Here is a 27,702-nt window from a genome sequence, read left to right on the forward strand (position 1 = left end):
ACATTAAGGGGAGAAGGGATGAGCACTGGTGGGGAGACTGAAAACTTATTCATCATAGGGAGAAAGCACTGGTGGAAGGATTGTGCTGCTTGCTTAAGAACTGTTACCCTCATAACCCAAAAACTGAGGTTTTGCTGAAAGCTGAAGGCAGATTTCTTGCAGTGTGAAAAAGAACTTACTGATATCTCTTCATGTTTGAACATGACTGTTTTGCAGATTTGTTGAAATGACTCAAGTTCTCTTTCAGATCTGGACTAAATGTCTGTATCATAGCATTAGGGCCCATGAAGCAGCATTTGCAAGCCCATACTCACCTCCCCCCTTTTTAGTGTTTTGCACTCTGGAAAAGCAAACAACAGCAACAACAATATCTTATTTCCTTTTATCTATAGTTATTATTAATCTTGTCAAGAAACCCATTTGATATATTTATGCTAAACTATAAATGAGATTTTTCCAGTTTTATTGAGATTGAATTGATATATAATATTGTATCTGTCCAAGGTGTACAATGTGATGATTGATATATATATATAGTGTGAAATGACTACCACAATAAGTTTAGTTAACCTTAATTCACATAATTACAAATTTTATTTTTGTGATGAGAACTTTCAAGATCTACTCTCTTAGCAACTTTCAAACATAAAATACGGTATTGTTAACTGTAGCGACCAAGCTGTACATGACATCACGATTACTCACTTATCTTATAACTAGAAGTTTTTATCTTTTGATCATCTTCACTCATTTTCCTCACCTCCAACCCCCAGCTCTGGCAACCATCATTCCATTCTTTCTATCGTGAGTTCAGTATTTTAGATTTCACATATGAGATCCTAAAGTATTTCTCTTTCTCTGTCTGACATTTCATTTAGCATAATGCCCCCCAAATCCACCCATGTGGTCACAAATAGCCAGATTTCCTTCTTTATCACGGCTGAATAATAGTAGGTTGTATGCACCCCATTTTCTTCATCCATTCATCCACAAAAATCACTGAGGTTGTTTCCACGTCTTGGCTACTGTATTGGGTTGGCCACAAAGTTCATACAGTTAATGAATACACTGTTCAATAAAGCTTGGTGAAAATGAAAAATGTGTCTTTCATTTTTACTTAAAGTAAATCTTTGACAAAGCCAGCTAGGCATCCCTTTGAGTAATGACTTATATCGCATTGAAATATTTTAAACATATGAACAGTAATAGCTTAAATGACAAATGTTACTAATATTGACACAATTGATCAAGGAGAATATGTTAGAATATGTTAAAATGCAGATGGACAGTGAAAGAACAAATATAACTTTTAACTAAATATTGTCTTGATATTTAGACCATTGGTTAAGAACATGATCACAGGTTTCATCCATTTCAAGAAAGCAGAATATTTGCAGATCACTTAACATTTACTAGGTATGTTCTCAGTCTGGAAGGATATATTTCCTTTACATGTGTCATTTAATTTAACCACATCCCTCTGTAATAGATAGTGTTATCCCTATTTGCAGATAGGAAACAGGTTCAGAAAGATTAAGAATGTTACCTAATTCTAGTAAGTAGCCAAGCCTAAACTGATCTAATTCCAGGGCAAAGCTCTTTCTGACACATCAGTGTGGGTCTTTATCTCTTTGAGAATTGTTGAACATTAAAAGCCTTCTTCCAGGTAAATGCATAAAGAAACAACATGAGCAATGATATAACCACATAAGTCTCACTAAATAATTGGTGTGTTTGGCCTTGCTTTTGCTGATAGATCTTTTGCAAAATTGCTTTTCTCTGAGATAGTGGACTTTAAATATTTTCTTTGAAGACTTTCCTAAATTATACCTATCAGAAAGCTACTTTGCTTTAAGGCTAAAGAAAAATGAAAGCTTACTTAACTACACTTAGGTGCCAGGGTCATACTATGAACTCTACACCTGCCAGGATTCACGCTAAGATAGGGTGGCTCTGCAAACTGTCCATAGTACTGTGATTTCTTTCTGATATTTTGAAGTAGAAATAATTTAATAACTATTCACAAAAGAGAAAAACACTGTTTCTTCGTCCTCAATATCATACTGCTGTAGGCTAATTCTTTTTCTCTTCTGTTGCCCCTTAGTATAGAGAGTGTGTTTTGGGGACCCTCCTTCACGATCTTCTCCATTCCAAGAGCATCTTACATAAATCCAGGACTTCTCAAGCAGCCAGTTTTGCCAGATGGTCTTAGGGTTGGTTGTACCCATATATGTATAATCCTGAACTTCTCAAGTAAGGTCCTTATAGAGCATAATAGCTAAGAGAATTGGTGCTGATACCAGACCTGAGTTCAAATCCTGCCTATGCCCCTAACTAGCTGTGTAACCTTGGAGAAGTAACTTAATCCTTAAAGGGATTAGATTTCTCACCCGGAAAATGGTATAATAAATGCATCTACCCCATATGGTTAGTGTGTAAATTAATGTAACTTGAGATGGTGCATGTTAAGCATTAGCACAGTGCCTGTCTCTTGTTAGTAATACCTGCTTTTATTATTAATTATTCTCTTTATATTCTCAGTTTCAGCTAGATGCCTAACATATAATAGTTGTTCAGCAAATATTTACTGGATTGAACTAGCTCTGAAATTTAAGCATTGGGTCAACAGCAAAGTAGTCACCCCATCAATATTTCTCCCACAGAAAGGGAGAATAGATGGAAGCCAGCCATCATACTTTCTTTTCTTATTCTAAACTTCCCATCCAGGCCCAGCAATAAAATAATCTTCCTGAACCCCAACAATTTTGAGAATTTTTCAAATCACACTATTTGAAAATAGTTGGGTTTCCCTAATCTAATATGTCCCAGGGCCTCAAGGTCACCAAGCTTATATTAATGAAGTCTAGTTAAGATAAATGATTACACTTAGTAAACCAACTGCTTAGGAGCTCATTGGGCTTTTTAAAATTTACTATCTGCACTTCATAGAGACACAAGTATTTTGCTTTTGTAGGACACTCCGCAGTCAAAGTAGTCTTTTAAAAAGCACAAATCAGATGCTATTATCGCACTGCTTCTGACCTCTAAAGGCTGTCTATTGTAAAGAGATTAAATTTTCAGCTACTTAGCCAGGCTCACAGGGATCATGGGCTCTGGTCACTTACTACATCTTTCCCTGACCTTCATGGGGTTCGAGGCACAGTTGTCTTTTTCAGTCCCTCAGATGCAACAAGCTCTACTTCGTGCTCTCCCAGCTTTAGATTGGCTAATCCTTCTACCCAGACCAATTTCCCTCTGATCATTAAGGTCTCGGTTCAAACGCCACCACTACTATCTTGACCAAAGAGACCTGCCTCCTCACTGCCTCTCCGTCCCATTGTCCAGTCGTATTTCTGTCGCTGTACAAAATTTATTTACATGTTTACTCTGTCTTCCTCCACCACTGGACATTTGCTTAAGAGCAAGGACTTTGTAATTTTTTGCTCACCGCTGAATCTTCCAAGGCTTGCAGCAGACACTGGCACATAGAAGGTGTGTAGGAAATGTGTGTCTAATAAATGAATAAATATGTGAATGAAAAAAAACTGAAACACTAACACGAGAATATTCTCCTTTCAAAAGAATAATGAAAACTAATTTCATTCAATAAGAGTCCTTCTTAGTTACTGATACATGACTTAGTAGTTCCCAATGAATTTAAAATGTTCCATTATTTTCTGATACTTCAAGTCATTAATTAAATGTTGCTCACATTTAAGGCCAATCTGTGAGACATTATGAACTTGTCTACTCTAAAGTTCCAGCATTAACTCAGGCGGGGCTTCACCAAGTACTGATCCTGTGACCTTGGCCTCTCATTGCCTCAGTTTTCTCATTTGTAACATGGGTATAATAATAGGCTTATTTCATAGGCCTGTGAGGAAACCCTCATATATGTGTGTGTGTGTGTGTGTCTATATATATGTATTTAAACGGTGTCTTAGGATAGTGTCTGGCACGTGATAAGCATCACAGAGTGTTGACTGCTGCTACTAGAACCGTTATTATGAGAACTACCTGTTGAGAATAATCCTTCATATACTGGTTTATTCCACTGGAGATAAAGGAAACTAATAGAATGTTAGAAAGCAGATGAAACACAGAAAGCCAATAAAATATACCAAGACAGAAGTTGAGAGTGTAAAAGCATAGAAGAAAAAAATGGTTTTTGTGTTTCTTATTCTTTTTCTTTTTTAAAGAAGGAAAGAGCCTAGAAATAGGACAAAAACTATTCATTGGCTCTACTGACATGGGGATCGCTGGTGACCTTCATAAGTAAAATTTCAGGACAGTGGGCAGTGAGATTACGGTGAGAGAAGTCAGATGGATGGAAATTATAGAGTACATGGGACGTGAGGAAATGGAAACAGTATATGAAGATAACAATATATGAAGATAACAAAAGTTCAGACATGAATTGGCTAAAGAAGATATGCAGGGATTAGGGGAGGAGGGAGGCTTTCATGTTACACGTATAGTTTTTAACATTTTAAGGTGGAGTTACTAGTCTAGAATGAGGTTGAACTTTGGCAAGAATCCTTCCTAAGGAGTAGATGGGCTGTAGAAGATGCAGGGCTGTGAAGTACGTGAGAAGATGAGGGAGAATGAAATGCTCTCTGTAGTGCACATGGCCTTGTAACTTTCACTCCTGTAGTAAAAGGGAATACAAAGGTCAACGCAAATGCTAATGAATTAATGGATTTGGCAGTGGACTATTTACTGACTTCTGTGTTCTTAATGAGCTATGAAGCACCTCACCGGCTCAGAGTGAAGGAAGTAGAGAGGATGGAGGTTAAGTAAAGCTTCTAAGAAAATAGTCCTTAAGGAGAAATAGAAAGAGCTTACTGTAAGTCAGAGCAATATTTCCAGTCTTGAAAATCCATTTGAAGCTGGTGATTATTAATTTATTGGAATACCAATTTGCCCTGCCACATGATTTTTCTCCAGCTACCTGGATATAAGTTACACAGAGGCAGAAGAGAGTGAGAGATAACAATGGAGGGAAAATACAATTCGTATATTTTTTTTTACCTTTTTCCACTTCCCCGCTCCAACTCTGGGGAGCCTTCACGGACATGGCTGCCCTCCCAGCCTCCAGCAGCACTCTGTTATCAAAGCATTCAAAGAAATGGAACATAGGTTTCCAACTTATTAATTTAGCAAAATCAAAAATTATATATAATGTCTTCCGTTGGCAAAGATTTTTGCAATATAATTTGGTTCCATCTTTTGACAAGTAATTTGGCAATGTCTAGCAAGATAAAATGTTAATAGCTTTTTACACATTAATTCTAATTCTGGAAGCTTATGCCAATAAATAATTTATAATCCAGAAAATTATTATATAAAGATGCTCATTGTCATGTCATTTGTAATAACAAAAAATTGGAAACACCTTTAATTGTTAACAATAGGAAAACAGTTTAGGAAATATCCACTTAGTAGAAAGTTACACAGTTACTATATTATAATTACAAGATGATGGAGCAAGATAGAATAATGCTTAATAAAGAAAGAATGAAGAAAGTTGACCTACAGTTGTGTCTTCCTTATGACAGTAATTATGTAAACATATAAATATTTATTAAAACTTAAAACCAAAATAAAGTTTTAAAAGCTCTGTACCAGTAATGGGGATTTTATGTTTGTTTCAAAATATTTTTTAACATAACTCTTATAATTTTGTTTTTTCTACTCCTTTTCTTAAGAATTTCTGATTATTACCTCATTTTTCATTCCATAGTTTCAAATAAAGTCAGCAATTTTATCATCAGAGAAGAATAGACTTATTTGACAGTTCATAATTCCGAGTTATTTGGTGTAAAAAGACCATATACACTTGTAGGTGCTTTCAAAATAATATTTCGAGAATTTTTTTTTTTTGCTTAGTCTTTCCTAGTATGGAGATTCAGCAAACTACCTAAAATTGCTAGCCATTCTTTTTTCACTTTTCTCATTTTATTCATTTATCTTGCCCTTCACAGAAATGATAACAAATGAGTCTGCAGTCGCATCTGCCAATTTCTTAAATCCTCTATTATCCACATTATGAAATCATACTTATATGAATGCTTCCAGTATTTTCAGAGCTCTTTAGTTATTATACTTGAGCATTCTGTATGAAGTATCTTATGTAAGTGTAAAATTTAGACTCAACTTCTGGAAGCTTTTGATTTCTTAGTTCAAAAGTGAGAGATCCTTAGTTCAGCCATATGATTAACAATTACTTGTATAGTAAGAAGCTCCTAAATTATTGTTTTATGGATACCTGGCAGTTTTCTTGCCATTTCTCAGAGGTTCTCTATTAAACACATTCTCTCTCTTTCTCTCTCTCTCTTTCTCTCTCTCTCTCTCTCTCTCTCTCTCTCACACACACACATTGTGATTAAAAGCACAGACTTTGGCATTATGAAGTCTAAGGTTCAATTTCCAGTTCTGTAGTTTCTGGGCCACTTCACTTTAGGCAAGTAGCCTAATGTCTCTGAACCTTGTTATTTTCATCTGTAAAATGGAGATTACAATTATATCAGACAATCATCAGAACATCCGTAATGATTTTAGAGTTTCAGAGTCAGGTACAAGCAGGCACTCAGTAAATGGCTAGTGCTTTTATTACTTTATTATTATTTAGGTCTTGGTTTTCCTTGAGTCTGTGAGTCCCCATAATGAAATGTAATTTCCAGTAGATTGAGTAATACCTGTTTTCACCAAAAATTTTAACTGAGTTCATTACTTTCTGTGCAACCCAGATTAGTTTTCTGCCTTTTTTTCTGTGCCGTCTGTAGGTGTTCAATAGATTTATTTAATAAATGTATGAATGCATGAACGCGTAGATGAATTTTTAAATGCTTCTTTTTGAGAAGGTAGAACAAATGTGACACCGTAAAACAGATAAGAAAATAGTCCATGGAAAAAATGACAAAGTCACATATGTGCCCAGGGCCAGCCTAAGGAGAATTGCTTTTTTTTTTTTTTTTAAGGAAAAATGTGTTGAATAGCGTATTTTAATTATTTTTAAAAGTTAAGTACAGGGGGCTTCCCTGGTTGCGCAGTGATTGAGAGTCCGCCCGCCGATGCAGGGGAAACGGGTTCGTGCTCCGGTCCGGGAAGATCCCACATGCCGCAGAGCGGCTGGGCCCGTGAGCCATGGCCGCTGAGCCTGCACGTGCGGAGCCTGTGCTCCGCAACGGGAGAGGCCGCAGCAGTGAGATGCCCGTGTACCGCAAAAAAAAAAAAAAAGTTAAGTACAGGCAGGGACTTCCCTGGCGGTCCAGTGGTTAAGACTTCACCTTCCAATGCAGGGGGTGTGGGTTCAATCCCTAGTCGGGGATCTATGGTCCCACATGCCTCACAGCCAAGAAACCAAAACATAAAACAGAAGCAGTATTGTAACAAATTCAATAAAGACTTTAAAAAGTGGTCCACATCCAAAAAAAAAAAAAAGTTAAGTACAAAAATTTGCTGATGATTTACATATTTAGCACCAATAAAATAATGTGAGATTAGCTGTACTAAAACAGAATGTTGAGCTACATTCACATTAAGTGACATTATATAGTCTAAATTTATGGAAAACTTCTGAAATGTCTGATAAAAAGTAAGATGGTGAGTGACCTTTGAGCAGAAAAAGACAGAAAGAGAAATGGCCTTTTCTACATTCTATTGTGCCTCTAAGTAAAATGCTTGGTAATCTAGCTACAAAGCAATATGTCATTTGGCTTTAGGCACCTACTGTGATTTACCTTGTGAGGATCAGATTTTGCCATGGAGAGGATTTGTAAAAGTATCACACATTCCAGTACCATTGACAACCACAGCTACCAAAAACTCCAATTTAAATTGATGAACCTAATGTCAGATGATAGTATCATTTCCTTGTGGGTGTCTTGGGAAAAGATGGGTAGGAAATGTATAAAAGTGAATACTTTATTGACTGAAATAACAATTCATCATTTTGAAAACATAAAATACATTAAAGTTGTTATAGCATCATGCATTAATATTTCACTGTACTTTAGACATCGCCTACAATCAATGTTTTCTGCCCTTTGAAACAGAATCTTGCTTGTGGTATGCATTAATCATATAAAAGATTAAACACTGAAAAGAAATTCAGCCTTTAAGGACAATTTGCTTTGATTTATTCAGTGGGTTCTTTCAAAAAGTTAATACAAGAATTATTGCTTGTTGAATTGGAGTTACAAATTCTTTCAGAGTTACTTAGTATTTTCTGTAATATCAGTATCAAGGAAGGTAAAGCAAATTTACATATTCATTAGGAAATACAGGCACATAATCATAAAACAAGACAACGCAGCGTTTTTATAGACTTTATTTTTTAGAAGTGTTTTAATTTCACAGAAAAATTGAGAAGATAGTGTAAAGTGTTTCCATATACACTAGACCCATTTCCCTCTATGATGATCCACTTACATTAGTATGTTACATTGTTACAATCAGTTAACAAATATTGATACATTATCATTTACTATAGTCCCAACATTAGTCCAGTTCCTTAGTTTTTACCTCATGTCCTTTTTCTATTCCAGGATTTCATCCAAAACATCACATTACATTTAGTTGCCATGTTTCCTTAGGCTCCTCTTGGGTTTGATAGCTTCTCAGATTTTCCTTGGATGACCTTGACAATTTTGAGTAGTTAGGGTTTTGTAGGATGCCCACTACTAGAATTTGTTTGATGTATTTTTCATGATAATATTGGGATTATGTGTTTTGGGGAGGAAGACCACAGAGTAGAAGGGTTATTTTGTCAGATCACATCAAGTGTACAAAGTATGAATATGCATTATGAATGCTGAGGTCGACTTGGATCACCAGGCTGAGGTAGTGTTTTTCAGGTTTCTCCATCGTAAGATTACTGTCTTCCCTTTTTCATACTGTACTTTTTTGGAAGGAAGTCAATATGCTCAGCCCACAACTAAGGAATAGGGAGTTATGCTTAAGATGGAGTACTACATAAGCTATTTGGAATTCCTTTGCACTGGAGATTTATCTATTCTCTTGCATTTATGTATCCAATTATATATTTATATCAGAAGAACTCATGGATTTTTATTTTATACTTTGGGTTATAATCTAATTCTACTTTAGTTACTTTATTCCTCAAATTGCTCTAGTCCTGACCCTTGTGAACTCTTTTCAGTTGGCTCTTGTGCCACTCTGAGGTATCCCCATCCTGTATTTTTTTTTTTTGGAACTTCCTTACTTTCTGACACTATAAGATGGTCTTGTATATAAATCTTGTATATTTACTGCCCTAGTCCTAGAATCAGCTATTTCTTCAAAGATAACTAGGTCTTTTTAGTGGAGAACGGTATTAGACAGCAGGATCTGGGTGTGGGGTGTGCTAATTGCTGCTCGGATGTCATTGCTTCTAGATCTTCTCAGCTGACAGAGCAAAGAGATAATATGTGTGTACATTCCCCATGTATACGCACATATCTATAAGTATCTCTCTACATAACCATGTGTATTAAGGTAATATGAAGCAATATTAAGCTAAACATGAATGTATATTGATGTTTCCAACTTTAACCTGTTACCACATAGATCATCTTAGCCTCATCTCTTGCTTATCTTTAAATTTCAACTCCAGCAAAACACTTGGCTTTTAGAAGTATGAAAATCAAATTGTAGCAACTTTGGGAAGCCACATCATCTAGTAGAATAATTCTTAAAGGGCAAGGTGTATATCATCAAATTTTAATTTACAGTCAGCAGTACTTTTTAACATCAAAAGGCCTCCAGACCTCTGCTTCCAAGAAGATGAAGTAGCCCATTTCTCCCAGGTTCTCCCACTTAAAACTAAAACCCTGAACATAACAACAAACAAACATAGGAAGACGCTGAAAGGTGGAAATGAGAAGGCAGACTTAACTAGGGACTTTGGGACTTGAGGAATAACATGGTGATGAGTCCCCTGTGTTTCCTGTTGCTTCCCATACATCCTGGAGAGGGTATTACAGGCACCCCCAATCAATAACCACCAACAGAACAACAGACAAAAAAGCTTCAAAAAACCCCACAAAACCCTGTTCCCCCTAGCCAAAGTATGAGGAAAGGGGTTGCTAAAGACAGAAGACCATTTGGGCAATAATATACACACTACTCGAGCCAAGTGCCAGTGGAATATACACACTACTCGAGCCAAGTGCCAGTGGAATATTGTACCCATCCCCTATGTCCTGTCGTTTCAGTTGGGCCAAGGTAGGATTTGATCTTCCACACCACCCCACTCCTGCCCTCTAGAAGAGGCAGCGCTCTGATTCCCCACGAGGGTTGTTTCAGTGTGGTCCAGTGGTGAGCTGAGCCTCCACCCCTTTCCATTAGCAAACAGACTTTAAAAGGTGGTGCCTGGGCTTCCCTGGTGGCGCAGTGGTTGAGAATCTGCCTGCCAATGCAGAGGACACAGGTTCGAGCCCTGGTCTGGGAAGATCCCACATGCCGCGGAGCAGCTGGGCCCGTGAGCCACAGCTACTGAGCCTGCACTCCGCAACAAGAGAGGCCGCAACAGTGAGAGGCCCGCGCACCACGATGAAGAGTGGCACCCGCTCGCCGCAACTAGAGAAAGCCCTTGCACAGAAAGGAAGACCCAACACAGCCAAATAAATAAATAAATTTACTTATTAAAAAAAAAAAAAAAAAAAGGTGGTGCCTGACAGGCTTGTTAACACTGGGCTGCCCTCACACAGTCGTGGGGTCCAATTGTGGGATTTAGCGTCCATCCCTCCCGGACATCAATAAGAATAGGATGTTACAGGTTGGAGGGAGTAGGCACCCCACTAACCCCCAACACATGGTGTCAGTGAGACCCACTGGGGTGCTGAATCCCCAGAACCACCCTGAGGCAACAAGACAGAATGAGACGGCACGAGCAGGGCGAGTCGTCAGTTCTCTTCCTCTTACCCTGGCGTCAGTGGGGCCAGCAGGGAGCTGACCCTCTACCCACACCCGGCATCAACAAGAAGGAATGAAGTGGGAGGAAGGAGAGCAAACACTTCACTTCTCCCCTCCCCTGTGTCAAGAAATCTACTGGGGAGATGAACTTCCACTCCTACTAAAAGGCAACACAATGATATTAATGTTCCCACTTTTGGGGGGAAGGTGTCAGAAGGGCCAATAGGATAGCTGAACTTCTACTTGATCTGTCTGCAGTGAGACAATGTAAGTGCCCACTTTTGCTGGGGTATTGTCAGTAGGGCCCAATGGAAATCTGTACGTAACCCCCCAGTCCTCATACTACACCTCAAATAGGGTGACTTCCTTCTAAAAAGTAATAATAAAATTAAATGGGTTACAGAGTCATATAATAACTCAGAATGTTTAGAATACAATGGCAAAATACTCATGACACCAAGAACCAGGAAATCACAGAATAAATGAGAAAAGACAATAAACATACACCAACACTGAGATAAAACATCCATTGAAATGATCAGACAAGGATTTTAAATAAGCTGTCACATAAATGCTTCAATTAGCAATTATGTGTTCCTTGACAGAAATGGGAAAAATAGAAAATGTAAACAAAGAACTAGAAGCTATAACAATAAAAACAAATGAGAACAGTAGAACTGAAAAATACAACAATCAAAAAACATTGCTCAAGAATAGAGTCGAGGGCTTCCCTGGTGGCGCTGTGGTTGAGAGTCTGCCTGCGGATGCAGGGGACACGGGTTCGTGCCCCGGTCCGGGAGGATCCCACATGCCGCGGAGCGGCTGGGCTTGTGAGCCATGGCCGCTGAGCCTGCGTGTCCGGAGCCTGTGCTCCGCAGTGGGAGAGGCCACAACAGTGAGAGGCCTGCGTACCGCAAAAAAAAAAAAAAAAAATAGAGTGGAGATTACAAAGCATAGAATCATGAACTTAGAAGAGATCAATACAATGTACCAAATGTACAGAGAAAAATAGACTGAGGGGTAAAGATGGGGGAAAGAACAGGATCTCAAGAACCTGTAAACAGTAACAAAAGCACTAACATTCATGTCATCAAAGTTCCAGAATGAAAAAAGAGAGCAAGTAGGACTGACAAAGTATTCAAAGAAATCATGGCTAAAAAGTTCCCAATTTTTTAGAAGACATAAACACAAATTCAAGAGTCTGAATAAACCCAAAGAGGAAAAACGCAAAGATACCCTTGCCAAGACGTGTCATAACTAAACTTCTGAAAAGTAGAGACTAAAAAAATCTCGAAAGTGGACAGGAAGAAACGATGCATTGCTTATTGAGAAACACCAATTCCAATGACAGCATATTTCTTGTCTAAAACTCTGGAGTCAGAAGCATTGACGTAACATTTTTCAAGTGCTAAAAGAAAAGAACTCTCAGCCACAAATTCACACTTTTTATCTCCACTTTCTTGTTTGACTTACATTAATGGACTACTAACTCATCTTTCTATATCCGGGACTGCCATCACCCTTCTCCAAAAATCTAGTCACAGTATTTCCAGAGTGATCGTTCTGAAAATGAAACAAATGTTTCTTATAAAAATACCTGATTGTGTTATGAAACTTGTCTCTCTTCTAAGTTACCAGTTAAAATCCTTCAATGGATTCCCATCTTTCTTGGAGTAAAATCTCACATCCCAACTCTCTTTGTCCTTTTGGGCTGCTGTAAGATTATACTGCAGGTTGGGTGGCTCATAAACAACAGGAATTTTTTTCTCACAGTTCTGGAGGCTGCAAGTTCAAGAATAGGGTGCCAGTATGGTCAGATGAGGGCCCTCTTCTGAGTCACAGACTTCTCATTGTAACCTCACATGGCAGAAGAGCTTAGGGAGCTCTGTGGGGTCTCTTTTATAAGAGCACTAATACCTTTATCATTTCCCAAAGGCCCCACCTACTACTACTATCACCTCCGGAAATTAAGATTTCAACGTATAAATTTGGAGGGAAACACAAAGACTAGACCATAGCACTTAGTATACATACATGGACCATTCATGGTCTGGCTTCTACCACCCTCTCCATTGTCTTCTTTTCTTACACTCCAGTGAGCATTTCTTTCTTTTTTTTTTTTTTTTCTGCGGTACGCGGGCCTCTCACTGTTGTGGCCTCTCCCGTTGTGGAGCACAGGCTCCGGACGCGCAGGCTCAGCGGCCATGGCTCACGGGCCCAGCCGCTCCGTGGCATGTGGGATCTTCCCGGACCGGGGCACGAACCCGTGTCCCCAGCATCGGCAGGCGGACTCTCAACCACTGCGCCACCAGGGAAGCCCCAGTGACATTTCTTATACTGATTATGAATGGAACTCCTTTCTGGACTGATCCTTAACCATTCATTTTCTGGCAAACATGAATTTATCTTCTCTTTTCCTCAAAAATTCACCCTTCCTTCATGTTACATATCCATTTCAATTGCCTTCTACAGGAAGCCCTACTGATATCCCCCATATACTACTGTCCACAGCATGAATTAAGGTCTTACCATGTCTTCCTATATCACTCTGTAATAATTTTTACGGTAACTATGGATTTTCTTATTTGAGTGTCACAATACATTGACTTCTAGGTGGCACGATAATGATTTTAGTAACAGTAACACTGGTGCCCAGTTTAACCCATGGCATACTTTAGGTGTTCAATAAATGCTTGTTGAATGAGTTAATGAATGAATGAATGGATGGTCAGTTTGAAATCTTAATCATGTTACTTTTCAAAAATCTGTTAAAAAGATACCCACAGTTTTCCAGAAGATTAGGGACTTAGGATCTTCAACTTGATTTAATAGAGGAAATTTTTACTCATACATCATGCTTAAATACCTCAAAGTAAAACCATTAACCCAGGAATTTAAGGTTACCCATTTGGACTTGCAAGCCAATAATTAATACCTCCTGCCCCGACTGTATTAGATGGTTTCAATGCTCCACTCATATCTCCCCAGCACTCATCATTCCAGTATATGCTGATAGACTCATGTTACCACCTGCAATTATCCACCTTAGGGCAGGCCAGAAATGTACAGGAGTTAATGTATCTGGGTGTAGCTTTCAACCAAGGACAGAGGGGACTGGAAGATAAGTACTTCAAGTTTCTCACCAATTCTTGGGATAACTCTGAGACATGTTCTATAGAGTTTCACAGAACTCCCCTGAAGTACTGGCAGCAGTTCCCTGCAGGAGTAATTTATTCAGTAATGCACCTCTGTTGGCTTCCTTCCATGCCTCCATTCTCAATTCCCACTCCACTTCTGAGTTTTCTGGAAGCACCTCCCAGATGAACAGTTTGCATTCAAATTATTGCCTCAGGTTCTGCTTCTAGGGGAATTCAATTTATAGCCTCCTAACAATCCAGTGCTCCTTACAGAGCCATCACTGGTACAAGTACCAAGGCATGGCACATTATGTATCACCCCTCCTAAATCCTAATATTTTTAAACCGATAGGAAAGAGCATGACCTTGAGGAGAAAAATCATTTATATGAGAATAGCCAATGGATAAAGGGAAGGAGAGACAGTGCCATTTGTTTTCCATTAATGATAGTGTGAAATTTATGGGCAGATGGTCTAACAGGTGTGACTATAATTTGAGGAGCCTGCTCCCTTGGTTACAGAAGACTGCTATTGTTATTATTATGGAAGCACAACCTCATGACTTTATTGCTTCACTTGATGTAGCCTTTTCCTTTACCCTTAAATCTTTCTACATCACTGAATTGCAGCCAATAGATTTATTTTCTCCCTATGGCTCCATCACAAAAAAAGACACACATGTGTGCACACACACACACACACAGAGTTTTGTGTATGCCAGTGCTAGAAAAGACAAGCTCATGGTGCATGTATGCAATGGATATTGTACATTACAGGTCTCTGTGAAATAGTCTTCTGCAGGTTCCTATGTTTATTTTATGAATAATTAACTTTAGTAAAGTTAATTTCCTGAAGATCTTGATGAAGACTGAAGAAAGGAAGTAAATTTTAAAGAAAAAGACTTAGAAACTTGCCCTTTTTGCCCTTTCTTTGTGTCTTAATGAACAAAGGATAACTGGGACTTTTTTGAAGTCTTTGCTTGAGTTGAAGACACAAAATGCAACCTGTACTCTTATCATAATATGTTCAGTTTATGAGTACACAAACTTATAAACTGTGAATTTCCCTAAAGTTATTATACCATTTAGAAGATGTTTGCTGGGACGTTTACTTAAAACCAAACAATTGAGGTCTATATGTCCAAATAATTTCCTTCTCTCTTTCTGTCTCCATTTCAGTTTCCTGAGTTTCTGGGAAGGCCTGGTTTCCCCAAAGGAACGATTTCTGGTAGAAGTCTGAAGGTCTGACCCAAGAAAAATAATCCAGTATAGCCAATGAATTGAGGACAAGAAGTTTTCCAATCAGGTAGGAACATTTAATCTCATACATTGCAATCACCTTAAGTAAGGTGTGCTGATAGCTGGATATGATTTAACTTCTTGGAAAAAGATGCATATATAACCTGCCCCACAAGGAAGCTGTTCTCAATTCCCTTAGTGGTTGTGGTGTTTATCAGAGAGTGCCTTGGGGGAAGATGAATACAATAACAGTATGATGCTTTTCTTTTCATTTTTAGCTCATTGTTGCCAAGTACCCTTGGTGACCTTGGTGCCTGTGGTTTAATCCCAGGAGGTTAGACATGTGGAACAGCACATTAACCCTTTTTAGTATTTTCTCCCAAGACAAATCATTTTTATAGGTTGTCTCCATGGTCTTCTAGTTGCTTATCAAACTTAAGCATCAAGTCTTCTAAGTGAGCAATAGCCCCTGTCAGTGTGAGGAAATCAGCTTGGTTCTTATTGGGGCACATCTTGGTCTTGGCACAAAGTGAGTTCACATGGGGAGTTAGAAGGAGGAGAATGGGGCATGCGAAAGGGGAGTTCTGTGTTCTCATTTACCTATGCATGTTGAAACTCCACTAACAGTTTTATTTTCATTAGCAATTTGTGATAAAAACTTAGGGTAGGGCTTCCCTGGTGGCGCAGTGGTTGAGAGTCTGCCTGCCGATGCAGGGGACACGGGTCCGTGCCCCCGTCTGGGAAGATCCCACATACCACGGAGCGGCTGGGCCCATGAGCCATGGCCGCTGAGCCTGCGCGTCCAGAGCCTGTGCTCCGCAACGGGAGAGGCCACAACAGTGAGAGGCCTGTGTACCGCAAAAAAACCAAAACTTACGGTAAAGGGAATAACGAAGCTGTCCCGCTATATGGCACGACAAAAGATAGTAGTGACATCAAAATCAGGGCCTATCCATCTCATTTGCAGTTATATACTCAGTGTTTAGCATAGCATTTGATCCCTCATCAGTATTCAATAAGAAGATGCGTGTTGAATGACTTAAGGATGAGTTAATGAATGAAAAAAGTTAATATGGTAGAAAATGTGTTTTATCCTTGTATTTTCGTGTGTTGACTTCTGTATTTCAAGACCCAGCGCTGTAACTGACACATAGAATATAAGCAGTAAAATTTGCTGAAAGAATGAATGAGTCCCCACAATTCTAAGAATAATTTTAAGACCAACACAGACCCCATATCTGCCAAGGTCTATGACAGAAGTATCCAGAGAAGAAAGCCTGATCTCAGCTAGTGGTAGAGCTGACAGAATTTATCTAGTTTTAATAATTTACAGCTCATCCCATTACATGTAGGCATAGTACCTACATGAGCCATACAATTAAATGTTGACTGAAAAAAAATGCACAACCTAAAAGTTGAGAATTATGTTTTATTTGGAGGACATACTGAGGAGAAGTCAGGAGACAGCCTCTCAGATAGCTCTGAGGGACTGTTCTGAAGAGGTAAGGGAGGGCACAGGATATTTAGGGGTTTTTGCAAAACAAAAACAAAAACCCGGTAGTTGGAACATCAACATCTAGCTCCCCCAAGGTAGACTGCAGTGTGTTACCCTTCCCTCAGCCTACCCTGGGACACCCTGAAGGGCCTACGGGTCTGAGTGTGGCCCAGCAAGCCCAGGGGAGCCAGCGGGTCCTCAGAGTTCTTGTCCTGAAACTGGCGCTGACGCGACAGGGCCACGAGTCTCTAGACACTTACTGCCGTTAAACGAATGCAGAACTGCGACTAATGCCTCAGGGAACCTGCTTCACGCCTACCCTTCTGGATGCCAAATCAAGACCTTACGGTGAGGCTAGGGCCCCCGTTGAGATTCCCCTTAGCTCTAGAGCAGGGCAGGAAGAGCTGCCACCCAGGACCTGGAAGCACCCTCTTTCTTTCGAGAAAACTCTTTTTTTTCTCAGAGCCATGCCTGCAGGGACTAGAAACACGGCAACAACAGTGTTTTTCAGGTTTTTTCCGGCTGCAAGAATGGAGCTTTCAAAATGGGAAAACCAGGCTTTTCGCTATAGACGCCATGTCTAGATTGACACGCAGCCTAAATACGTGTGTTTTCTAACAAGTAAAAGAGACACAAGCTACCCACTGTGCCCTAAACTGAATCAACTTTTTAAAGCAGGGTGTCCTGCGACTAGCGAACGGCCTCAATGAAGGAATGCCTTCGGTCGGCCGAGGGACCAGTGTATCTTCCAGTATCCGGCAGTGTTACACGAAGAACTGTTCTTTAGTTGAAGTTGCAGTGCAAGCTGCATTTCCCCTTGAGGTGTGGTGACCTCAGGTATGAGGTCCGGGGAAGAATTGCCTTCCTCCCCTTTGAAGTCCCAAACCACTACACCCAACATGTTTGTCTTTAGTTGAAAGTGGTATTTAAGGTGAGGATTTCAGCCATTTGGGAGATTTACTGAGTTCTCCTGGGTCTCTTCCATGTATACATATTATTAAATTTTGTTTGATTTTCTCCTGCTAATCTTAATCTGTTTCATGTCAATTTAATTCCTAGACTAACCAGAAAAATCTAGAAGGGTACAGGAAACTTTCTTCCTGCCCAACAGGCATTATAGTGCAGGGCACATTGCCTGCCTTTGAAAGCATCTGAACTTCTACACATTGAGAACCCTCTCCTTTCCATGCCCCTTTACCATAGGTGTAAAGATTTCTGTGCACATCGAGGCTGAGAAGAACTCCTGAGTCCATCATTGTTTCTCCAGGCAGTCATGAAGACTGTCAGAGAGGAAGAACTTTTCCTCTGCCCTTCTGTAGGCAAATGGAGTAGGGGGTCCCCAAAGAAAAAGAATCAAATATAACTTTTTGACATAAGAGAATCCATTTTAAGCCTAAATCATTTGTGATCTCAGCCTGGTCATGATGCTTGCTCTTGAACAGGTCTCAGTAATTAATGATCTTGTGAAATAAAATTGTCCCTTACCATCTGGTTCTATAAGAATGAAGTCACTAGCCACTGTAGTCTCTGACCTTGACAAAAAAGTAATCACTTGATCGAAAAGAGAACTGGAAATTTTTCTTTGAGCCAAATTTGAGGATTATAACCTGGGAAGAGCATCTCAGAAAACTCTGAAAACTGTTCTGCCCATTAGAAACCCAGGGAGGTGTATAAGTTTTTTTTGAGACCGAGGGCTGTACATCAAATGACATGTTATTGAACGTTTACATAATTCAGATCTAAGTGCCATCCTGCTGGTCATGTAACCCCTTACAAGGTCAAGAAGAAATGTTATCTCTTAAGGAGGGAGTTGTCTTGTTGATGTTAGGAGAATGTTGCTCTTTATGGTTGAGCAAGTGTCCCTGCCTATGGGGGAGGTTTGGTCAATGTATAATGCAGATGCACAATGCACAGTGTGGGGAGAGAGGAGACCAAAGGGCAGAGAAGAGTTTATGTTTAAATTTCTCTTGTCTTGCCATAAAATATAAATTTTGTTTCACAACCTTCAACACACCCTGAATGAAATTCAGGACAGAGATCAGGAATGAGGCAGTCTATGCTCTGGGAAAACCCGGCAGAACAGGCCTTCAGATAGTTAGATAGTTTCAGAAGATTTTATGAGCCCAGTTTCTTTTATCTTCTCATATCTAGAAAAGCACTAAAATCATTAATGGAGACATCTGCTCCTTGTGACTAGCAGCCACCATTTCGTGACTAGCAGCAAATTTCTGCCAAAATGTGTCCCTGATTCCATGTGTCCCCCTTCACCAAAATCACATACATGCTGACCTTCCCCCTAACTCTTTCGAGCAGTTCCTCAGAGCTATCTGAGAGGCTGTTTCCTTGGCTATAGTCCTCATTTTGCCCCAAATAAAACTTAACTCACAACTCTCAGTTTGTGCTTTTTGTTTTTTCAGTTGACAGTTTAAAACTTTCCCAATTTGTCTGTTCAAGGAGCCACCGTTTTGGGAAAATCCCTGGTGTTCTCCTTACTTGCTGCAAGTAATAAAGCCTTCCTTCTCCTGCCCTTTGGCTTGGTTGTGTCTTTTGGCTCAACAAAAGAAGTGTTTCAGGTAACACTTTTAGCTGGTCTAAGAATTAAATTGACATGAGACTGATTAACAGGAGAAAATAAAACAAAAGTTTAATAATATGTACATCTAGGAGTCATTTTTGGCCTAAGCCATTTTGCAATGTAAGCCTGGCCAGGATGCTTGCCGTTGAAAGGGTCTCAGTAATTAATGATCTTAAGGGAACAAAATAATGCAGAATCAAAGGACTGTTTTCAGGTAAAAGAAGTAACAATAACAAAGATAATTGTAAAGACTCCCAGTTCTCTTTCAATGGTAAAGATTAGCCTGATCAACTGGGAACATAAGGAATAATGATATTGACCTTTTCTGACCCTCATGACTTCAGTCCACTAAAGCTTGGACTCTGTGGACCACCCAAACCCCTTCATGAATATGCATATACCCTTAGCTTACAAATTCCCCAATTTTGCTGTTCAGGAAGACACTGCTTTGGGAAAGACCCCTGGTGTTCTCTTTACTTGCTGCAAGTAACAAATCCTTTCTTCTCCCAATCTTTGTTTTTGTTGTGCCTTTCAGCTTGACACCCACCAAGAGGCAAACCCAGGTTTTTGGGTAACATTAGCTCTTTGGCTGGCAATGAAAATGACATAAGGCAGATTAACAAGAGACAATTAAATTATTATGTGCACATGGGGAATTCACGTAAGTATGAAGAATTCCAAAGACAGCAAGACAAGGTGACATATATATATTCTTGACTAAAGAGAAGTGAAACTGAGCAGGACCCTGTGGGGCTCCTGGGCACTAAAGTCTTTCTGTGTCCCCCATTTCTTGTTTGCAGGGACTAGGCTTCAGCCTCCACAACCTTCCCTGAATTCCAAAGGGTAGGGTCAGATAGTTGCTAATCAGGGAAGGGAGGGGCTGCAGAGACAAGGGAGGAACTGTCAAGAAACAATAGTGCAGCTTTGGGACAAGATCCTGGTTCTGCCTCAAGGGAAACATATACCAATAACTGAGCTCTTCTACAGAACTAAAACCCCCAACAAATGGAAGGTGTTAACTACTTGATGAAGCATCCTTCATTCTAGAGAGAAGGTCACAGTTTGATAACCTTGAGAAGCATAGAAGCTCATCAGGAGACCACCTGAGGCCAGCTTAAAGGATTGCAGGCCCTGAACACACCATAATCCTTATCAGCAACCCTGACCTTGAACCATTGCTTTAAAACTCCTCACCAAATCCCCCCAGGTTGGGACACACAGTTTTGAGGGCATTAGCCTGCTGTGTCCCCCTTTGCCTGGCAACACAATAAACCTATTCTTTTCTACTTCACCCAAACTCTGCCCCCGAATTCGATTCCATACCAGTGCACAGAGGCCAAATTTCGGCATCAGAAGGAGGTATGAGTCTGAAATTTCAAGGGGAAGTAAGGTAATTCACAGGAAGTTAAAAAGAGTTAATGTTTGGTAAACAAATGTTTGCTGATCCATCCAAAGACAATGAGCCACAGAGAGAATTTTTTTTTTGCGGTACACGTGCCTCTCACTGTTGTGGCCTCTCCCGTTGCGGAGCACAGGCTCCGGACGCACAGGCCCAGCAGCCATGGCTCATGGGCCCAGCCGCTCCGCGGCACGTGGGATCTTCCCGGACTGGGGCACGAACCCGTGTCCCCGGCATCGGCAGGCGGGCTCTCAACCACTGCGCCACCAGGGAAGCCCCACAGAGAGGATTTTGATCAAATGGGCTTTTCAATGTTCCTCCTGTTCTACCACACCTAATATTATACTACATTTATCTCTAGTGATAGCTTCTTCCTGGGACAGGCCCCCTGTCTTAAATTATTTTAGGCAGTAAGGGGGAAGTTCAAAGGCTCTTCCTGAGTCTTTTGGGCCTGATTGTTTTCAGCTCAAAATAATCCACATGCCATAGTGGCACATCTTGTGGTGGCCTGCACTTAGACCCATTGGCTCCCACGTGCAAATGAGAACCATGCAATGACTCAGGGAGAGCCCTGAGCACATTATTCAGATAGACACCAACATGATGCAATTTTTCTTCGGTGTGTTCAGTGAGAGAAAGCAATCCAAGAGGCACTGCCCTTTTACTTTGGGGGAGGTTGAAAGTCCCTTCTTGGAAAGGAAAAAGAAGTACTTTTAGAGCATTTAGAAAACCTAAAACCTGTGAGTCAGTTTTTTTAAGTGCAGAGTTAATTTTACCCAAATGTGTTTTCTTAAAAATTGCAACCAGTCAAGATCAGTCTCTTCGAGGGGTGTACCAGTTGTGATATTTGCTGACTTTACACTGTTCTGAAGTTGAGGACACCTTCCCTCTACTCAGTTAATGTTTATTTTTATTAACTTTCGAAACTGTTTTAAGTAGGAGATCTTTTACTGGAGCCTGAGGATTGATAACGTTAACCCCTGTGACACTGCTCTGTTACCTCACATCAACCAAAGAATTGTGCAGGAGCTGATCACATACCCTGTGATTCCCCTCTCTCACCTGGTATTTAAAAATGCTTTCATGAAACCCATCAGGAAAGGGGGTTCAGGTGTTTTGAGCACTAGCTGACCTGAACTCCCTGCCTGGCACCTGCAATAAACGCTGCACTTTCCTTCGCCATAACCTGGTGTCAGTAGATTTGCTTTACTGCACATGGGAGAGCAGACCCACGTTTTTGTCATCAACATATTTATATATATTATTATATATCGTAGGCAATGGAGATATTTTACTTCTTTCCTATTGTGCTGTTTTATTTTTTAACTGAGTTAACCATGAAAGTCAATTTTCGTTGATAGAGGAGAAAAGGTACAAATTTATGAGCTATAGTTAAAAATTTAAAGCTTTTAAAATGCTTGTTATTTTTTTTTTAATTTAATTTTATTTTTTTGCTTTATAACAAATTTAATCAGTTATACATATACATATGTTTCCATATCCCCTCCCTTTTGCGTCTCCCTCCCACCCTCCCTATCCCACCCCTCCAGGCGGTCACAAAGTACCGAGCTGATCTCCCTGTGCTATGCGGCTGCTTCCCACTAGCTATCTACCTCACGTTTGGTAGTGTATATATGTCCATGCCTCTCTTTCGCTTTGTCACAGCTTACCCTTCCCCCTCCCCATATCCTCAAGTCCATTCTCAGTAGGTCTGTGTCTTTATTCCTGTTTTACCCCTAGGTTCTTCATGACATTTTTTTTCTTAAATTCCATATATATGTGTTAGCATACAGTATTTGTCTTTCTCTTTCTGATTTACTTCACTCTGTATGACAGACTCTAGGTCTATCCACCTCATTACAAATAGCTCAGTTTCGTTTCTTTTTATGGCTGAGTAATATTCCATTGTATATATGTGCCACATCTTCTTTATCCATTCATCCGATGATGGACACTTAGGTTGTTTCCATCTCCGGGCTATTGTGAATAGAGCTGCAATGAACATTTTGGTACATGTCTCTTTTTGAATTATGGTTTTCTCAGGGTATATGCCCAGTAGTGGGATTGCTGGGTCATATGGTGGGTCTATTTGTAGTTTTTTAAGGAACCTCCATACCATTCTCCATAGTGGCTGTACCAATTCACATTCCCACCAGCAGTGCAAGAGTGTTCCCTTTTCTCCACACCCTCTCCAGCATTTATTGTTTCTAGATTTCTTGATGATGTCCATTCTGACTGGTGTGAGATGATATCTCATTGTAGTTTTGATTTGCATTTCTCTAATGAGTAAAGATGTTGAGCATCCTTTCATGTGTTTGTTGGCAGTCTGTATATCTTCTTTGGAGAAATGTCTATTTAGGTCTTCTGCCCATTTTTGGATTGGGTTGTTTGTTTTTTTGCTGTTGAGCTGCATGAGCTGCTTATAAATTTTGGAGATTAATCCTCTGTCAGTTGCTTCATTTGCAAATATTTTCTCCTATTCTGAGGGTTCTCTTTTGGTCTTGTTTATGGTTTCCTTTGCTGTGCAAAAGCTTTGAAGTTTCATTAGGTCCCATGTGTTTATTTTTGTTTTTATTTCCATTTCTGTAGGAGGTGGGTCCAAAAGGATCTTGCTGTGATTTATGTCATAGAGTGTTCTGCCTCTGTTTTCCTCTAAGAGTTTGATAGTTTCTGGCCTTACATTTAGGTCTTTAATCCATTTTGAGCTTATTTTTGTGTATGGTGTTAGGGAATGATCTAATCTCATACTTTTACATGTCCCTGTCCAGTTTTCCCAGCACCACTTATTGAAGAGGCTGTCCTTTCTCCACTGTACTTTCCTGCCTCCTTTATCAAAGATAAGTTGACCATATGTGCGTGGGTTTATCTCTGGGTTTTCTATCTTGTTCCATTGATCTATCTTTCTGTTTTTGTGCCAGTACCACACTGTCTTGATTACTGTAGCTTTGTAGTATAGTCTGAAGTCAGGTAGCCTGATTCCTCCAGCTCCGTTTTTTGTTCTCAAGATTGCTTTGGCTATTCGGGGTCTTTTGTTTTTCCAAACAAATTGTGAAATTTTTTGTTCTAGTTCTCTGAAAAATGCCAGTGGTAGTTTGATAGGGATTGCATTGAATCTGTAGATTGCTTTGGGTAGTAGAGTCATTTTCACAATATTGATTCTTCCAATCGAGGCGCATGGTATATCTCTCCATCTGTTTGTATCTTCTTTAATTCCTTTCATCAGTGCCTTATAATTTTCTGCATACAGGTCTTTTGTCTCCTTAGGTAGGTTTATTCCTAGATATTTTATTCTTTTTGTTGCAATGGTAAATGGGAGTGTTTTCTTGATTTCACTTTCAGATTTTTCATCATTAGTGTACAGGAATGCCAGAGATTTCTGTGCATTAATTTTGTATCCTGCTACTTTACCAAATTCATTGATTAGCTCTAGTAATTTTCTGGTGGCCTCTTCAGGATTCTCTATGTATAGTATCATGTCATCTGCAAACAATGACAGCTTTACTTCTTCTTTTCCAATTTGGATTCCTTTTATTTCCTTTTCTTCTCTGATTGCTGTGGCTAAAACTTCCAAAACTAAGTTGAATAAGAGTGGTGAGAGTGGGCAGCCTTGTCTTGTTCCTGATCTTAGTGGAAATGGTTTCAGTTTTTCACCATTGAGGACGATGTTGGCTGTGGGTTTGTCATATATGGCCTTTATTATGTTGAGGAAAGTTCCCTCTATGCCTACTTTCTGCAGGGTTTTTATCATAAATGGGTGTTGAATTTTGTCAAAAGCTTTCTCTGCATCTATTGAGATGATCATGTGGTTTTTCTTCTTCAATTTGTTAATATGGTGTATCACATTGATTGATTTGCATATATTGAAGAATCCTTGCATTCCTGGAATAAATCCCACTTGATCATGGTGTATGATCCTTTTAATGTGCTGTTGGATTCTGTTTGCTAGTATTTTGTGGAGGATTTTTGCATCTATGTTCATCAGTGATATTGGCCTGTAGTTTTCTTTCTTTGTGACATCCTTGTCTGGTTTTGGTATCAGGGTGATGGTGGCCTCATAAAATGAGTTTGGGAGTGTTCCTCCCTCTGCTATATTTTGGAAGAGTTTGAGAAGGATAGGTGTTAGCTCTTGTCTAAATGCTTGATAGAATTCACCTGTGAAGCCATCTGGTCCTGGGCTTTTGTTTGTTGGAAGATTTTTAATCACAGTTTCAATTTCAGTGCTTGTGATTGTTCTATTCATATTTTCTATTTCTTCCTGATTCAGTTTTGGCAGGTTGTGCATTTCTAAGAATTTGTCCATTTCTTCCAGGTTGTCCATTTTATTTGCATAGAGTTTCTTGTAGTAATCTCTCCTGATCTTTTGTATTTCTGCAGTGTCAGTTGTTACTTCTCCTTTTTCATTTCTAATTCTATTGATTTGAGTCTTCTCCCTTTTTTTCTTGATGAGTCTGGCTAATGGTTTATCAATTTTGTTTATCTTCTCAAAGAACCAGCTTTTAGTTTTATTGATCTTTGCTATCGTTTCCTTCATTTCCTTCATAGACCTAGAGTCTGTCATACAGAGTGAAGTAAGTCAGAAAGAGAAAGACAAATACTGTATGCTAACACATATATATGGAATTTAAGAAAAATGCTTGTTATTTATAATGAGATTTATATAATAGAGAATTAGGAAATAATTCTGTATTTAAATGGTTCGATTGTGATTGTGGAACATGAAATTGGTAGTCCACAGGACATATACTAAATTTTCACCCTTAGTGATACTGTATTTCTACTGTCCATGTCAAGCTAAAATGTTGTTTTTCAACAATCTTTAGCAAACATATCTTAGTTTTATTATTCAGAGGGAATATAGGAGCTCAATTTGATATAGGGAACTTGAGCATTCCATCAACATGAATTTGAAGAATACACTAAGAATATCTTCTACATTACATTGGAGTAGTGAATTCCTGGTAATTATTTAGGGAATTCTTTTGAAAAATATAGTCACCAGGGGCCGATAATTGAATTCTATTGAAATATAGAGATAGATATTAATAAGAATGGAAAATCATATTTTCATTTTATATTGCCCATATCTTCATTTTATTTGTAGGTTTTGAAAGTTTGCAAGAGAAAGATATCAGAATTTATACTTCATTCAGCAGAATCCCTTGGACCAAATGATCACACACTCAGAATACATAAGTGGAGACATTACTGACTGTGGCCCAGGAGACAAGGACAAGACCTAGAAAAGACACAGTAAATAATGGAGGGAAAGAAAGATTGGAATACACAGGCATTTCTCTTAATGAAAAATGTTAACAGTAGAATCCTTGAGGGAGAATCTTTGAAAACATTGGATTTCTATAACAATAAAAAATTGAGTCCCAAAGTACAATGATGATACAATGATAACAATAATGAATAAATAGGATAAAGAAATTATATGTTAACTGGCATACATTCCAGGCGATTATCAAACTCCTGCAGAAACCAGGGCTTTCTGGCCTTTAATTCCCCTTGGGCAGAACCGCAGTGCCCCTGTCCCCAGCCCTCAGCCATCACCTCCAGGACTACAGAGGCAGAGTCCTGGCCCTCAAGTCAGGCTGCCTCACTGACTTGAATGCCCATGGAAAAGGGAACATTGATCCTGACCTGAGACACAGCCCTCAGATGTTTGTAAGCTGGAAAGTCTGCATCAGACTTCCTCCTTGCATCTCTCTAGGGTGAACTAGGGAAAACAAAACGTCCCAAAACCCTTTCCCACAGAAGAAGTCTGGGAAAAAACACATGACGATCTTGGCCTTGGTGCCAGGTGAGGCTGATATAACTAGAGCACACCTTCTCCTGGGTTTGGTACCAGAATCCAGGGCCCTGGTGGGAGGACCTGGGCTCTGCCCTGGGTTCCATGGACACAGACAAGCAAGTGTGATCTCAGCAACCTTCAAGGACCCAGATGTGAGAAAGAGGCAATGAAGACACGATGGCTGCTTCAGGGTGGCTTGGTGTCAGCCTAGAACAGCTGGACTTCATAAGGAATAACACACTGTGGAGGGAAATAATAAAGAATTTATAATAGGAACAGAAAATAGTTTTATTTGAGCCAAGCTGAGGGCTATAATCTGGGAGGCAGCCCCTCAAAAGGCTCTAAGGAGCTTCTCCACTGAAGCATGGTAGTCTTGTACTTTATCAGAACAAAGAACATACATCCAACATGACAGGGGTCTATTCCTTGAAGATTTCAAAAGAGACAGATTGAGGACATGTCTAGTGAGACAGTGGGATCCTGGCACGTGGGAAAGGAGCCTCGTCTTCGAGAGGGTGTGAACACGGGCATCGTAAGAAGGGAGTCACTTATCCTTCTTTTTGAATCAGGCATTTCTTTTCCTTAATGGTTAAAGCAGATGGGCTCTGTGTGCTTGACAGGCTCTTTTAGTTCACACAGAGTTTACACTGAACCATGTATAAGCCTAAATGACTTCCCCATACCCCATTACGTGAAAAATTTCTCCCTCAACACTATAATTTGGGGCTTGACTGATCTTGGCGATAAACCAGACACATAATACCCTCAGCTCTCCAAGCCTCTCCACCTGCAGATCCTGCTGTATCCTCCCCCCAGGGCACAGCACCACAAGAGGGTGTCGGGTGAGGGGTTTGGGACTCAGAGAACTGACTCCCGAAAGTGTTTCTGTTTTCCAAGATAAATAACAATACAGTTTGGATTCTAAAAATCATCCAAATAAGTGAAAAAAAAAATGCTAGACCAACAGTGAATCACAGCGTTTTTCATAAGATAAATGAATGTTATATAATGAAAGAGTAAATAGAGCCCAGAGGCTTTACTATGTAAAATTAAAATGGAGTTCAGTAGTGTTTAAAACACATCCAAAGGTCACATTTATGAGCTGCAAGTCCAGCTGTATTCCACAAGAATTTAGGCAAATGCAT

The 27,702-nt window shown here is 39.6% G+C and overlaps 1 long non-coding RNA gene and 1 pseudogene across 2 annotated transcripts in view; both read left to right on the forward strand.

Annotated features, from left to right (window-relative positions):
- Positions 1–27,702, forward strand: part of LOC309808866 (centrosomal protein of 78 kDa-like) — a 1,034,926-nt pseudogene that overhangs the window by 843,490 nt on the left and 163,734 nt on the right. The window lies entirely within an intron of this gene.
- Positions 1–27,702, forward strand: part of LOC309807703 — a 96,611-nt gene that overhangs the window by 48,849 nt on the left and 20,060 nt on the right. Inside the window, exon 3 of the long non-coding RNA XR_014294640.1 lies at positions 15,232–15,358. This is a non-coding gene — a long non-coding RNA (uncharacterized lncRNA). The remainder of the gene's footprint in view (positions 1–15,231; positions 15,359–27,702) is intronic.

The sequence above is a fragment of the Mesoplodon mirus genome (genome assembly GCF_964341445.2).
Source record: "Mesoplodon mirus genome assembly, chromosome: 7".
NCBI classification, from domain to species: domain Eukaryota; kingdom Metazoa; phylum Chordata; class Mammalia; order Artiodactyla; family Ziphiidae; genus Mesoplodon; species Mesoplodon mirus.